This window comes from Monodelphis domestica, chromosome 2 (assembly GCF_027887165.1).
Source record: "Monodelphis domestica isolate mMonDom1 chromosome 2, mMonDom1.pri, whole genome shotgun sequence".
NCBI lineage: Eukaryota > Metazoa > Chordata > Mammalia > Didelphimorphia > Didelphidae > Monodelphis > Monodelphis domestica.
The window spans coordinates 385,085,484-385,101,881 of NC_077228.1; the positions used below are offsets into that span (position 1 = coordinate 385,085,484).

The following is a 16,398-nucleotide window of genomic DNA, read 5'->3' on the forward strand; positions in this document are numbered from 1 at the left end:
ATAAAAGAGCACTAAATAGTAAACTGAAAGTCAGGGCAGGGCAGGATTGAGCCCTAGTTCCAAAATCGATTACTATGGGCTATGACTATGGGCAAGATAAAACCTCTATTGGACTCAGTTATTGAAAACTTTAAAAAGGAATAATGCTTCTTAAACATGATGTCTTTCAGTGAATTTGTGAGGAAAATACTATAAGTTATTTTTTGACCATTTGGGGTTTTTATATAATTTTTTTTCAGATTGTGAGTGTAGGCACAGACAGCTAGGTAGAATAGTGCAGAGTGTGAGTCAGAAAGACCTGAGTTCAAAACCTGCATCAAGCACTTAATAGGTATGTGACCCTGAGCAAGTTATTTAACCAATCTTTCCCTTAGTTTTTTAGTAAAATATGGATAATAATAGCACCTACTTCCCTAAGTTTTTAGGAGGATCAAATAAGATTACATACATAAAACACTTTGCAAGCCTTATAGTACCATATAAATGCTAGCTATTTATCATCATCATTATTGTTATAGACTGGAAGGTATTCTTAAAGAACTCAGGAGGAATGTTTGGTAAATTAGGCACTAGATTTGGAATCAGAAAACTTGAGCTCAGTTCTCACACTGACATTCCTCTTTGACTTTGGGCTAGTTTTTTAAATGCTCTGAACCTCAGTTACTTTATCTGTAAAATGAAGATAATAACCTTTATATTTCCTATCCTACAGGTTTTATAATGTAAAGGAAAATACATTATAGAAACTGTAACATGTTATATAAATGTGAATTGTTACTCTGATAACTATGGCTACTTCCTCAAATAAAGTAGATCACAACCTATCCATATACTCTTCCTACAGATCTTCCACAGGGATTCACCCCTCTGCCCCCATCATATATGGAGTCTTTGTCTCTTGATATTTTCTAAATGTCAACAAAGCACACCCAGGGGTTACCTATCACTCTTGACACATGTCCAAACTACTTTCTTTTCTGGACATAAATAGTTCTGATGACATCTTTTATATGGTATGTGTTGTGACTTATTCAAACCCACCAGTTTGCCTCCATTGCTCCAATTAAATTATTATTCTTACTATACTGCTGAAAAGAGATGTATTTCTGTACCATCCATCCAAGAGAAGAGATGGAAGTCAATTTCACTTTAAAGAATAATCAGAATTTATGGTAAACATATATGGGTACCTCATAAAGACAAAGTATCTAAGTGGACTAAGGAACTAGAAACATAACCCTGACTTCTTACTTATTTTCTACTACTAATTTATTGTGTAACCCCTCAACCTTTCTGGGACACCAATTTCCTTATATATAAAATGGAGACCACTTACCTTGAAGGATGAGTAATAACTAAATATGGAGAAAGTGCTCAGTAAATGTGTTTCTATTTAAATTTTCAGTATAAAGATATCATATGGCCAAAGTGAATAAAAAATTCAACTTGGCCCCCAAAAGTGGCCTATCTCCATTTCTCAGCCTTTATGAATACTCAGAAAGTTTGAGTTTTCTCCCCTGGGGCAGAAATTGGAAGGATGATATGTTAACTCGGACCCACCGAATGTGGATTTAACTGGAAGTTTTACTTCCAAGTCTGCATACCAGGGACCCCAGCTTAACTCACCAGATGCATGGAAGAAACAGTTCCCTTTTGTATTGCATTTCCCTGGAGTTATAAAGAAGCTGTGACTTAACATATTCTGCCAAATCTTTGAGAATAGGCTCCTACCCAATAAGAATTGGGTTACATGGGATTTATAATCACTCTTCAAGCAAAATATATGCTGTGCTTTGTTTCTTCTTGGAGGCTCTCAGAAGTGCCTTCATAGGCATTCTGTGTCTTAAGATGCTGTAAATAACACTCATGTCTGAAATGTTTATGACATACACTGCTTTCTTTGCTACCAAAAGGGAGTTAATTTCAGAGAGGTCTAAGAGAATACTATAGGTTCTGAGCTAGTCTGTCTCCACCCTGAAAGCCAAGCAAATTCCCATGATGCCAGAGCACTGGGCAACTCTCCCAAGGAATGTGACTTCTAGAGATCAGAACACCAAAGGATTAATGACATTCTCAGTGGTGTCATAGTGGGATGGGACTAGGGTGGAACAAAGGTGGAATTAAATAGTTGGCGCCTTTTCTGTAGCCTTTAAAAAGTGTGGGGCTACTTTGCAGACCAATAGGTATTTGCCTACACTCCCTTCAGAGTAACTCATCTCCACAGAGGTGTTCTTAAATAGTTTAGTTCTTAAATAGTCCTGAAAGTCTCTTCACAGTGTATTCTTTGATACTACTTAGATACACTCATACACACACAGCAATTTCTTCTCAATAAATTAAAAAAATTTCTGGCTGTTGTTGATTGTTGACTTAATTTAGAAGAATAATTGTTTCTATTCATCATTTCATGTTGCTAGACTTTTTAATAAAATTAGTTGCTGTTACAATTTAGTAAAATGAATTGTTTAGTGGTTCTTTCATAATACATAGTATCTCAAAAATCGTAGTATTTTTTCCTGCTATACTAGCTCCCACTGTGATCAACAAGAGAGCTTGGACTTGCTCCATGTCCAATCTGAGTTCATGCTACCACAGGCAAGGCTGAAGGTGAATGAAGAATGAGGTGGCTTCTCACTCCTGTGAAGTCATTAAATTAATGAACATTGTATTAAAATGACACTAACACTTTTAGAAACTTTTTTAAACCCTTACCTTCCATCTTGGAGTCAATACAGTGTATTGGCTCCAAGGCAGAAGAGTGGTAAGGGCTAGGCAATGGGGAGCAAGTGACTTGCCCAGGGTCACACAGCTGGGAAGTGTCTGAGGCCAGATTTGAACCTAGGACCTCCCGTCTCTAGGCCTGGCTCTCAATCCACTGAGCTACTCAGCTGCCCCCCACTTTTAGAAACTTTTAATTAAAGAGGAGCAACTTTGTAATAATCATCCATATAACTGCTCACTCTGACCAGGTAATTAAGCATTCTATTTTATTTTATTTATATAGGTGATATTATGTTTTATTATTTGAAGAGCCTATTCAAATAATTTGTACAGTGATTCTAAGGATTCCTTGGTAAAACAGAATATGGTCATTCACTCTTCTCTTATATATTAATAAGTTGATAATGGGAAGAATAGTTTATTTTTTTAATTGTTATAAAAAGTTTTATGTGAATTACATGAGTAGGGACAAATTGATTTAGATAACATCTAAGTGATCATAGGTAACAGTGACATCTTTGAGGACTTTCGGGTAAACATGGCTGCAATCTAGATGCAACTCGCTTCCCCTCCCTGGCACCAAACGAAATAGACTACCTCAAAAGAGCATAAAAATCACCTTTGGACGAATGGAGGGACTCTCCAGTACCCCACAGAAACGAAGGTACATGGGGTTTGAACATTTCCACAGTATAAGGAGGAGGAAAGGCTCGCACAAAAATGTGAACTGAGCCGCCCCTACCCCCCCCCCCACCAAACCAGAGTAAGCTATCAGAGCGCTCACTGGGACAGCGAGTGAGTGAGGAGTGTCTCTGTCTGGGGGGGGGGGGCACACCAGGGTCCTTGGGATCTAAAGATTGCAGGAAATGACCTCTCAGGGCAGTTTCATGGGAGAATCCTGCGCTGAGCTCAGGGGGATACGGAGCTGAACTTGGGGTGGTTGTGCTGAACATCTGGGCAGAGCTAAACACCTGGGTGGGCTGCGCTGATTGCCTGGGCAATTGGGCTGAACAAAGGGACCCACGCTCTAAGAAACCTCGGAGGCTGGGAAGAACTAGTCTGAGGCAACCTAAATTCACAGAAAATCCACCCATATCACCCAGACCCCAGACCAAAAAGAAGAAAGTGTTATAAAACCACTAAAGGGATGGCTCACATGTCCCAAAATCAAGCCTCCAAGAAGAAAGGGGGGGGAAAAGTGACTATTGAAAACTTTTATGGAGGGAGTACCCAAGGAAAAGAAGAGAATGAGGATGAAATCCAAACAAAATCAGAACAAGCCTCCCAAAATGGAAACTATCCACAAGCTCTGGAAGATCTCAAACTGGAGCTTACCCAAAAGATGGAAACCTTTTGGGAAAAAAATGGGAGAAAGAGATCAGCAGTCTGATAGACAAGACTTCACAATTGGAGAAGGAGATGGAAGCATCTAATAGAAGGGCAGACAAAGCTGAAAAGCAAAACCAGTCCCTAATGACCAGAATTAAGCAGCTGGAAGACAACAAGCATGCCCAGAAGATGAAAACCTTTTGGAAAGAAAAATGGGAGAAAGAGATCAGCAGTCTGATAGACAAGACTTCACAATTGGAGAAAGAGCTGGAAGCATCTAATAGAAGGGCAGACAAAGCTGAAAAGCAAAACCAGTCCCTAACAACCAGAATTAAGCAAATGGAAGACAGCGAGATTACAAAACAGCAAGTATCAATAAAGAAAAGCCAAAAAATTAATGAATTAGAAGAAAACATGAAATATCTCACGGAAAAGGTCACAGACTTGGAAAACAGTGGAAGAAGAGACAACCTCAGAATTATTGGTCTCCCCAAAAAACCAGAGGTAAACAACAAATTGGATATTATTCTACAGGAGATTATAAAAGAAAATTGACCAGTTCTGGAGCAAGGGGGCAAAATAGAAATAGAAAGGGTTCATAGAACACCCTCTATACTAAATCCCCAAAAGACAACCCCCAGGAATGTCATCACCAAATTCAAGAGCTTCCAAGAAAAGGAGAAAATTCTACAAGAAGCCAAGAAGAGGAGCTTCAGATATAGGGGGGCTCCCATAAGGACCACACAGGACTTAGGGCTAACACACTAAGAGACTGCAAAGGATGGAAAGTGATATTTAGAAAGGCAAGAGAGCTGGGTCTCCAACCAAGAATCAACTACCCAGCAAAACTGACTATATACTTCCAGGGGAAAGTATGGGCATTCAACAAAATAGAAGATTTCCAAGCATTTGCTAAGAAAAGACAAGAATTTAGTGGAAAATTTGACATCCAATCACAGAAAGCAAGAGAAACATGAAAAGGTAAATATGAACGAAAGGGATAAGGAGATAAATCTTATCTTTTTCTTTAAGTCAAACTCTCTTCTATAAGGACAACATTTATATCAAATTATATATATTAATATGTGGGGAAAATGTATTGTGTAACTATCAAAAATTGTATGCATCATAAGAGTAGTTAGAAGAATCATACATAGGGAAAGATTGGGGCATCAAGAAGATTTGGTGAAGGGGGGCAAAGAAAGAAAAAGGGAGAGGGGGAAGCATTGATAATACTAACATTTACTTCAAGAAATGGGGGGGGGACTAAATAAAATAATCCTTCCCATACAAAGATACACATGGGAAGGGGAGGGGAAGAACTCTCATATGAGAAGGAGAGGAAGAGAACGCAAAGTAGAATTACTTAAACCTTACTCTCAGTGAAATCAAATCTGAGAGGGAAGAACATCTAGATCCAGTGGGATCCTTAATTCTATCTTATCCAACAGGGTATGAAAGAAAGGAAAATCAAGGAGGGAGAGGAGAAGGGAGCATAAAAAGGGAGGGGCTAGAAAGGGAAGCATATCAAGGGAGGGGACTAGGGGGATGGACCTAAAGTAAATCACTGGTTCAAAAGGATATAGCTAAAGAAGAAAGGTCAGAATTAGGGGAAGATATCAAAATGCCAGGGAATCCAAAAGTGACAATCATAACTTTGAACGTGAATGGGATGAACTCACCCATAAAACATAGACAAATAGCAGATTGGATTAGAACCCAAAACCCTACCATTTGTTGTCTTCAAGAAACACATATGAGGCGGGTTGATACTCACAAGGTTAGAATTAAAGGATGGAGTAAGACCTTTTGAGCCTCAACTGATAGAAAGAAGGCAGGAGTTGCAATCATGATATCTGACAAAGCCAAAGCAAAAATAGACCTGATCAAAAGGGATAAGGAAGGTAAATATATTCTGTTAAAAGGGAGTATAGACAATAAGGAAATATTACTAATCAACATATATGCACCAAATGATATAGCATCCAAATTTTTAATGGAGAAACTAGGAGAATTGAAGGAGGAAATAGACAGTAAAACCATATTAGTGGGAGACTTGAACCAACCACTATCAAATTGAGATAAATCAAACCAAAAACTAAATAAGAAAGAGGTAAAAGAGGTGAATGAAACCTTAGAAAAATTAGAGTTAATAGACATATGGAGAAAAATAAATAGGGACAAAAAGGAATACTATTGTGCTAAAAGGAATAATAAAGTGGAGGAATTCCATGGGAACTGAAACGACCTCCAGGAATTGATGCAGAGCGAAAGGAGCAGAACCAGGAAAACATTGTACACAGAGACTGATACACTGTGGTACAATCGAAGGTAATGGACTTCTCCATTAGTGTCAATGCAATGTCCCTGAACAATCCTCAGGGATCTAAAAAGCATTATCCACAAGCAGAGGATAAACTGTGAGAGTAAAAACACCGAGGAAAAGCAATTGCTTGACTACAGGGGTGGAGGGGATACGACTGGGGATATACTCTAAATGAACACTCTAATGCAAATACCAACAACATGGAAATGGATTCGAACCAAGAACTAATGTGATACCCAGTGGAATCGTGTGTTGGCTATGGGAGAGGTGGTGGGAAGGAGGGGGGGAGGAAAAGAAAATGATCTTTGTTTCCAATGAATAATGTTTGGAAATGACCAAATAAAATAATGTTTAAAGTGAAAAAAAAAAACAGTGACATCTTTAAGTTTTTATAATTTAAGGATTTATCCATATATTTTTTTAACTCTTACCTTCCAATTTAATTTTTTTTATTTAGTCAATTTAGAACATTATTCCTTGGTTACAAGAATCATATTCTTTACCTGCCTCCCTTCTTCCCACTCTTCTGGTAGCCGACGCACAATTCCACTAGGTATTACATATGTCCTTTATCAGAACCTATTTCCATGTTGTTGGTGTATGAACTAGGATGTTCATTTAGAGTCTATATCCCCAATCATGTCTCAATCTACCCATGTAATAAAGCAGTTGTTTTTCTTTGGTGTTTCTACTCCCACAGTTTTTTCTCTGAATGTGGATGGTGTTCTTTCTCATAGATCCCTCCGAGTTGTTCAGGATCACTTCATTGCCACTAATGGAGAAGTCCATTACATTTGATTGTACCAAAGTGTATCAGCCGCTGTGTACAATGTTCTCCTGGTTCTGCTCCTCTCACTCTGCATCAATTCCTGGAGGTCATTCCAGTTCCCATGGAATTCCTCCACTTTATTATTCCTTTTAGCACAATAGTATTTCATCACCAACATATACCACAATTTGTTCAGCCATTCCCCAATTGAAAGGCATCCCCTCATTTTCCAATTTCTTGCCATCACATAGAGCGCAGCTATGAATATTCTTGTACATGTCATTTTCCTTATTATCGCTTTGGGGTACAAACCCAGCAGTGAAATGGCTGAATCAAAGGGCAGACAGTCTTTTAGCACCCATTGGGCATAGTTCCAAATTGTCCTCCAGAATGGTTGGATCAATTCACAACTCCACCAGAAATCCATTAATGTCCCAACTTTGCCACCTCCCCTCCAGCATTCATTACTTTAGATTGCTGTCATGTTAGCCAATCTATTAGGTGTGAGATGATACCTAAGAGTTGTTTTGATTTGCATGTCTCTGATTATAAAAGATTTAGAACACTTTTTCATGTTCTTATTAATAGTTTTGATTTCTTTAACAGAAAATTGCCTATTCATGTCCCTTGCCCATTTATCAAGTGGAGAATGGCTTGATTTTTTTTGTACAATTGATATACCTCTTTATAAAACTGAGTAATTAGAGCTTTGTTAGAGGTTTTTGTTATGAAGATTGTTTCCCAATTTGTTGCTTCCCTTCTAATTTTGGATGCATTGGTTTTGTTTGTACAAAAACTTTTTAATTTGATGTAATCAAAATTATTTATTTTACATTTTGTGATTTTTTCTAACTCTTCCTTGGTTTTAAAATCTTTCCTTTCCCAAAGATTTGACATGTATACTATTCTGTGTTCACCTAATTTACTTACAGGTTTCCTTCTTTATATTCAAGTCATTCACCCAATCTGACTTTATCTTGGTGTAGGGTGTGAGATGTTGATCCAAACTTAATCTTTCACATACTGTCTTCTAATTTTTCCAGCAATTTTAATCAAATAGTGGATTTTGGTCCCCAAAGCTGGGAACTTTGAGCTTATCATAGACTGTCTTACTGACATCACTTACCCCAAGTCTATTCCACTAATCCTCCTTTCTGTCTCAGACACTACCATATTGTTTTGATGGCCACTGCTTCATATTATAGTTTGAGATCTGGGACTACAAGGCCACATTCCTTTTCATTTTTTTTTAATTGTTTCCCTGGATATTCTTGATCTTTTGTCCTTCAAAATTAATTTTGTTGTTTTTTTTCTAATTCAGTAAAGAAAAAAAGTTTTTTGGTAGTTCAATGGGTATGGCACTAAATAAGTAAATTAATTTGGGTACAATTGTCATTTTTATTATGTTAGCTCATCCTACCCATGAGCAATCAATATTTTTCTAATTATTTAGATCTAGTTTTAATTATGTGGAAAGTGTTTTGTAGTTGAGTTCATATGGCTCCTCTGTTTGTCCTGGAAGATAGATTCCTAAGTATTTTATATTGTTTAGGGTTATTTTAAATGAAATTTCTCTTTCTAATTCTTGCTGCTGAGATGCTTTGGAAGTATATAGAAATGTTGATGACTTATGAGGGTTTATTTTATATCCTGCAACTTTGCCAAAGTTGTTGATTATTTCCACTAGCTTTTTAATTAATTCTCTAGGATTCTTTAAGTAGACCATCATATCATCTGCAAAGCTTGGTCTCCCCATTGCCTATTTTAATACCTTCAATTTCTTTTTCTTCTCTAATTGCTACAGCTAGTGTTTCTAGTACAATGTTAAATAATAGAGGTGATAATGGGCATCCTTGTTTCACTCCTGATCTCATTGGGAATGCTTCTAGTTTATACTCATTGCAGATGATATTTGCTGACGGTTTTAGATATATACTGTTTTTTATTTTTAGGAAAGGCCCTTCTATTCCTATGCTTTCTAGTGTTTTCAATAGGAATAGGTATTGTATTTTGTCAAAGGCTTTTTCTGCATCTATTGAGATAATTATGGGATTTTTGTTGGTTTGCTTGTTAATATGGTCAGTTATGTGGATGATTTTCTTAATATTGAACCATCCTTGCATTCCTAGTATGAATTCTATCTGTTCATAATGAATAACCCTCATGATCACTTGCTGGAGTAATTTTGCTAGTATCCTATTTAAGATTTTTGCATCTATATTCATTAAAGCGATTGGTCTTTAGTTTTCTTTCTCTGTTTTTGACCTGCCTGATTTTGGAATTAGTATCATATTTGTGTTGTAAAAGGAATTTGTAGAACTAAATAGTTTGTATAATATCAGAATTAGTTGTTATTTGAATGTTTGATAGAATTCATTTGTGAATCCTGGGAATTTTTTCTTAGGGAGTTCTTTGCTGACTTGTTCAATTTCTTTTTCTGATATGAGGTTGTTTAGGTATTCTGTTTCTTCCTCTGTTAGTGTAGGCAATTTATATTTTTGTAAATATTCTTCCGTATCACCTAGATTGCCATATTTTTTGCCATATAATTTGGCATAATAATTTTTCATGATTGCCTTAATTTCCTCTTCATTAGAGGTGAAGTCTCCCTTTTCATCTTGGATACTATCAATTTGGTTTTCTTCTTTCCTTTTTTTTAAATTAGATTGACCAATACTTTGTCTATTTTTTTGTCTATGTCTAGTTTTTTCAAAGTACCAGCTTCTAGTCCTTTTTATTAAATCAATAGTTCTTTGACTTTCAATTTTATTAATTTCTCCTTTGATTTTTAGGATCTCTTAGTTTTCATCTGGGTATTTTTAATTTGCTCACTTTCAAGTTTTTTGATTTGCATGTCCAATTCATTGTACTCTGTCCTCCCTAATTTGTTAATATATTAACTCAAGCATATAAAATTTCCCCTAAGTACTGCTTTGGCTGCAACCGATAGATTTTGAAAAGATGACTCATCATTATCATTTTCTTCAATGAAATTATTAATTGTTTCTAGGATTTGTTCTTTAACTAACTGATTTTGGGGAATAATATTGTTTAATTACCAATTAATTTTTGATTTGCCTCTCTTTGTACCTTTACTAATTATGATTTTCATTGCATTATGGTCCGAGAAGTTTGCATTTATTATTTCTGCTCTTTTGCACTTGTTTGCAATGTTTTTGTGCCCTAGTCCATGGTCAATGGACCATGAAAAGAAGGTATATTCCTTTTTGTCCCTATTTATTTTTCTCCACATATCTACAAACTCTAATTTTTCTATGATTTCATTCACTTCTCTTACCTCTTTCTTATTTATTTTTTGGTTTGATTTATCTCATTCTGATGGAGGAAGGTTTAGGTCTCCCACTAGTATAATTTTTTCTATCTCTTTCATCCTTGAGCTCCACTAGTTTCTCCTTTAGAAATTTGGATCCTAGGCCATTTGGTGCATACATGATGTGTATTGATATTTCCTCATTGTCTACACTGCCTTTTATCAGGATGTAATTACCTTCCCTATCTCTTTTGACTAGATCTATTTTTACTTTGGCTTTGTCAGATATCCCAATTGAGACTTCTACCTTCTTTCTATCAGTTGATTCCCAATAGATTTGGCTCCATCCTCTTACTTTTACCATATGTGTGCCTACCTTCCTCATGTGTGTTTCTTGTAGACAGCATATGGTAGGGTTTTGGTTTCTAATCCATTCTGTTATTTGCTTGCATTTTATGGGTGAGTTCATTCCATTCACATTCAGAGATATGATTACTAGCTTTGTATTTCCTAGCATTTTGATTTCTACTCCTAGTACTGCCCTTTCTTCTTTCACTATTTCCTTCTACATCAGTGTTTTGTTTTTAATAGGTCCCCCTAATTCCCACCCTTATTTTACTTTCTTTCTACCCCTCTCCTTCTTATTACCCTCTTATTTTATTTACGGTTTTTTTAAACTACCCTCTCACTCTCTCCCTCCCTTATATTGCTTCCCTCTCCACCAGTCCATTTGTTACCCTTCTACTTCCCAATAGGGCACAAATCAATTCTCTGCCCCAATGTATTTGATTGTTCTCTCTTTCAGTCAATTTCAATGCTTGTAAGAATTGAGTATTTTCTATCTCCAATCTCTTACTTCCAGGTAATCATGGCTGCAATCTAGACGCCACACGCTTCCTCTCCCCGGCACCGAACGAAATAGACTACATCAAAGGAGCATAAAATCACCTTTGGAGGAACAGAAGGACTCCCCAGTACCCCACAGAGGCAAAGGTACGTGGGGCTTGAACATTTCCACACTAAAATAAGAAGGAAAAGCTTGCACAGAAAAGTGAACTGAGCCGCCCTTCCCCCACCCCACCTCCCCCACTAAACCAGAGTGAGCTACCTGAGCACTCACCGGGACAGCGAGTGAGTGGGGAGCGTCTCTGTCTGGGGGGGGGCACTCCAGGGTCCTTGGGATCTGGGGACTGCCAGGAAAAAACATCTCAGGGCGCTTTCACTGGAGAATCCAGAGGAGCTGTACTTGGGGCGGGCTGCGCTGAACAACGCGGACCACGCGCTGATTATCTGGGTGGAGCTGAATACCTAGGCTCGGAGGCTGGGAAGAACTAGTCTGAAGCAACCTAAATTCACAGAAAAACCACTCATATAACCCAGACCCCAGACCAAAAAGGAAAGGGGAATAAAACCACCAAAGGGATGGCTCACATGGCCCAAAATCAAGCCTGCAGGAAGAAAGGGAAAAAAGTGACTATTGAAAACTTTTATGGTGGAAGTACCCAAGGAAAAGAGGAGAATGAGGAGGAAATCAAAAAAAATTCAGAACACGCCTCCCAAAATGGAAACTATCAACAAGCTCTGGAAGATCTCAAACTGGAACTTATCCAAAATATGGAAACCTGGAAAGAAAAATGGGAGAAAGAGATCAGCTGTCTGACAGATAAGAATGCTCAATTGGAAAAAGAACTCGAAGCATCCAATAGAAGGGCAGACAAGGCTGAAAAGCAAAACCAGTCCCTAATGACCAGAATTAAGCACCTCGAAGAAAGTGAGATGATAAAACAGCAAGAATCAATAAAGCAAACCCAAATAATTAATGAATTGGAAGAAAACATAAAATATCTCACTGAGAAGGTCACGGACCTGGAGAACAGAGGAAGATGAGAAAATCTCCGTATTATCGGTCTCCCAGAAAAACCAGAGGTAAACAACAAATTGGATATTATTCTACAGGAGATTATAAAAGAAAATTGCCCCCACGTTCTGGAGCAAGGGGGCAAAATAGAAATAGAAAGGATTCATAGAACACCTTCTATACTAAATCCCCAAAAGACAACGCCTAGGAATGTAATTGCCAAATTCAAGAGCTTCCAAGTAAAGGGGAAAATCCTACAAGAAGCCAAGAAGAAGAGCTTCAGATATAAGGGGGCTCCCATAAGGATCACACACGACTTAGCGGCTAACACACTAAGAGACCGCAAAGCATGGAACACGATATTTAGAAAGGCAAGAGAGCTGGGTCTCCAACCAAGAATCAACTACCCAGCAAAACTGACTATATACTTCCAGGGGAAAGTATGGGCATTCAACAAAATAGAAGATTTCCAAGCATTTGCTAAGAAAAGACAAGAATTTAGTGGAAAATTTGACATCCAATCACAGAAAGCAAGAGAAACATGAAAAGGTAAATATGAACGAAAGGGATAAGGAGATAAATCTTATCTTTTTCTTTAAGTCAAACTCTCTTCTATAAGGACAACATTTATATCAAATTATATATATTAATATGTGGGGAAAATGTTTTGTGTAACTCTCATAAATTGTATCATCATAAGAGTAGTTAGAAGAAACATGCATAGGGAAAGATTGGGGCATTAAGAAGATTTGGGGAAAGTTGGGGCAAAGAAAAGAAAAGGGAGGGGGGAACCGCGATAATACTAAGATTAACTTCTATCTCCAATCTCTTTACCCTTCCAATATACTGATGTTCTTCCTCCCCACCCATGCACTTCTTTGTGATATATAAATTTACCCTATTTTGTTTCTTTTCCCATTTCTATTAGTATTAACCTCTTTTTAACTCTTGTTGTATATATATCCATATATCCATATATATTTATGCATACATATATCTATATACATATTTATATTTTGGCATTTCATCCTATTCAGTTTGTCACTGTTCTCTCTAAGTATAATTCTTCTAGCTACCCAGGTGATAATAATAATTTTTAAGAGTTACCAATATCCTCTTTTCTTATAGGGATACATGTCATTTTAACTTATTGGGTCTCTTAAAAAAAGGGGGGCTTTTGTTTTGTTTTGTTTTGTTTTGTTTCTCTTTTTACCCCTTTCTTAATTACCTTTTGATGATTCTCTTGGGCTCTGTATTTGGGCATCCAATTTTCTGTTCAAGTTTGGTCTTTTCTTTTCAAATGCTTGGAATTCTTCTACTTTATTAAATAACCATACATTTCCCTATAAGAATATATAGTCAGTTTTGCTGGGTAGTTGATTCTTGGTTGTAGACACAGTTCTCTTGCTTTCTAGAATATTACATTCCATGCTTTTCAGTCCTTCAGTGTAGATGCAGCCAGATCCTGTGTTATCCTCACTGTAGTTCCCTGGTATCTAAATGACTTCTTCTTAGCAGCTTGTAATATTTTTTCCTTGGTCTGATAGTTCTTGAATTTGGCTATGACATTCCTGGGTATTGTCAGTTGGGGATTAAGTACAGGAGGTGATTTGTGGATTCTTTCAATCTCCACTTTTCCCTCTTGTTCTAGAATGTTGGGGCAATTTTCTTGGATGATTTCTTGTAGGTTGATGTCCAGGCTTTTTCTTTTGTCATGGTCTTCTGGTAGACCAATGATTCTTAAATTGTCTCTCCTGGAATGATTTTCTAAATCTTCTCTTTTGTGAATCAGGTATTTCATATTTTCCTCAATTTTTTCATTGTTTTGATTTTGTTTTATAGTGTCCTGCTACTTTGTGAAGTCCCTTGCTTCTAATTGTTGTATTCTGATTTTTAATGACTGAATTTCATCCCTGGCTTTTTGACCATCCTTTTCCTTCTGATCTTTCCTCTCCTTTGCCTCATTTTCAAGCTGATTAATTTTGGCTGTCAAGACAGTATTTTCTGTTTCCAGATGAGTTATCTTGCTTTTTAAGTTCTTTTCCCAGTTTTCTTCAACCTCTCTTAATTATGTTTTGAATTGTATTTTTAGTTCTTCCAATGCCTGTGTCCAATTCTCTGGAGTTTCTGTGTTTTTGCTTGATGTTCCTTGATCCTCTTCTGTTACATTTGCTCTTTGTTCATTGCCTGCATAGAAGCTGTCGATTGTAATTTCTTTTTTCTTTTTCTGTTGTTTGCTCATATTTGCCCCTTTACCCCCCCACCCCCCGCCGGAATTGCCTGCACTTGTGTTCCTCTCATTGTGTGCTGGATCTGTGGGTTTGGGCTTTTTAGTCTTCACCCTTGGAGCTTTGCAAGGCACTCAGAGTAGTCTATGGGGGAGGGGTGTTGGAGCTTGAGCTTCCCTGCGCTCTGAAGGCTTGATAAGATTAAGCCCAGAGGAGTTGAACTTGCAGAGTTGGATGTTCCCTGAGGCCAAAACCTCAGGAAAGGAGGGGCGCAATATGGAGTGTCTCAGCTGGGACTAGACTGCCTGCTCTGCACTTCTTCTCCAACTGCTTCCCCACCACCTGTTTTCATAGTCCTGAGCCTGGCACAACTTTGCCTGCAAGGCACTCCCTCCAGATTAGTGCCCTTGTCTGTCCAGAGATTTCAGCCACTGCTGGAGGCTCAGTACTGTAGATAAGGGAGGGATCCTGGGACCTTCCTTCCCATTAAACCAGAGTGTTCTCAAATGCAGGCATTTTGGGGTCATACCTTTTAAGTTGAGTCCAGCAGGAGGGTTCCTTTGCTCTGTCCTGTTGTTCAGTTTGGTTTTTCAGTCCCCTAGGAGCATCTGGTTTTTAATCAGTAAGGAAAGGTTTTCAGAGATCTGAACTTTTGCTGCCTCTAAGCCGCCATCTTGAATCCACCTCTCTAAGCATACTATTTTAATTAATTTTTAAAAATCTATAACCCCAGATATAGAATAGTCTGAAAGTTTTTTTAAACTTACTCTGGAATATTTTGTACTATTTCCCAGCATATACTAAATAATATATTATATACTGCACAATTTAGTAATATTTATAAGTTTAGGAAACAAATGTTGGAATAAGGAAATAGAACTAGAATACAATTTCTTGGACATCAGTGTCTTCATATCTTCACTAATTCTCTATTGGAATCTATTGTAGATAAATTGTGGATAGAGCGGCAGTCATAATGACCTGGTTGTTATACATGGCACCATCTCCCACCACTATATATTTGTACTAGCTCTTAGCAGTGCCTCCAAGCACTCTGCCAAACGTTTGCCTCCTGAAGTCAATTGTTTGTCTTATTTTATTTCAAAAACTGGTTCGTGTTACCTGCAGGAAATGATTGCTCATTTCCTCCCAGAAAAACTACTATTATCTTCCCCTGCAAGGATTACCTGGAATTTAATTTGCATGTGTCAGAAATATCTATATAGAATCTGAAGCAACGTTAGAGGTCAAATCCAACCCCCTCCCCATTTTACAGATAAGAAAGCAGGGTCTCTGAGGTATTCAGTATCTTGCTCAGTGTCATGTGGCTCATAAGTGCCTGGGGCAAGATCCAAATTTAGGTCTACATGACACCAAATGATGAATTCTATCCACTAAAATGTGTGCTTTGTATTACCTCCCTAATTAGAACGCAAGTTTAGGTCAGGAAATATCCTACTTTTGTCTTTATAATCTCCAGCATTTAGCACAGTATTTGTAACATAGTACTTAATAAATACTGGTTGATGGATTCATTTATTGAATTAACACCTCTGTCATATTATCTTCAATTTGACAATGTTATGTCAGCATGTTTATCCGCCTGCGTTTCCAAATGATTTGGATAGCGATCAAATTCTCTACCTTAATAAACTGTATTGTAAATGTCAGGGAAATGTGCTACCTCGTGGATTTGGGGGGAAAAAGAGACCAACATCTGATGCTTTACTCTGATACTTTCTATTTGTGTGACCCTACTTAAGTCATTTTTTATCTCTCTTCATTTCCATATCTGTACAATAGGAATGATAGTAGTTGAATTAATTGCCTTACAAGGATGTAGGGAGGAAAATGCTTTGAAAACTTTAAAGTGCCATAAAAATAAATTATTATCTC

At 37.3% G+C, this 16,398-nt stretch overlaps 1 long non-coding RNA gene across 2 annotated transcripts in view; it reads right to left on the reverse strand.

Moving 5' to 3' along the window:
* Positions 1-16,398, reverse strand: part of LOC103095756 (uncharacterized) — an 82,579-nt gene that overhangs the window by 51,227 nt on the left and 14,954 nt on the right. The window lies entirely within an intron of this gene.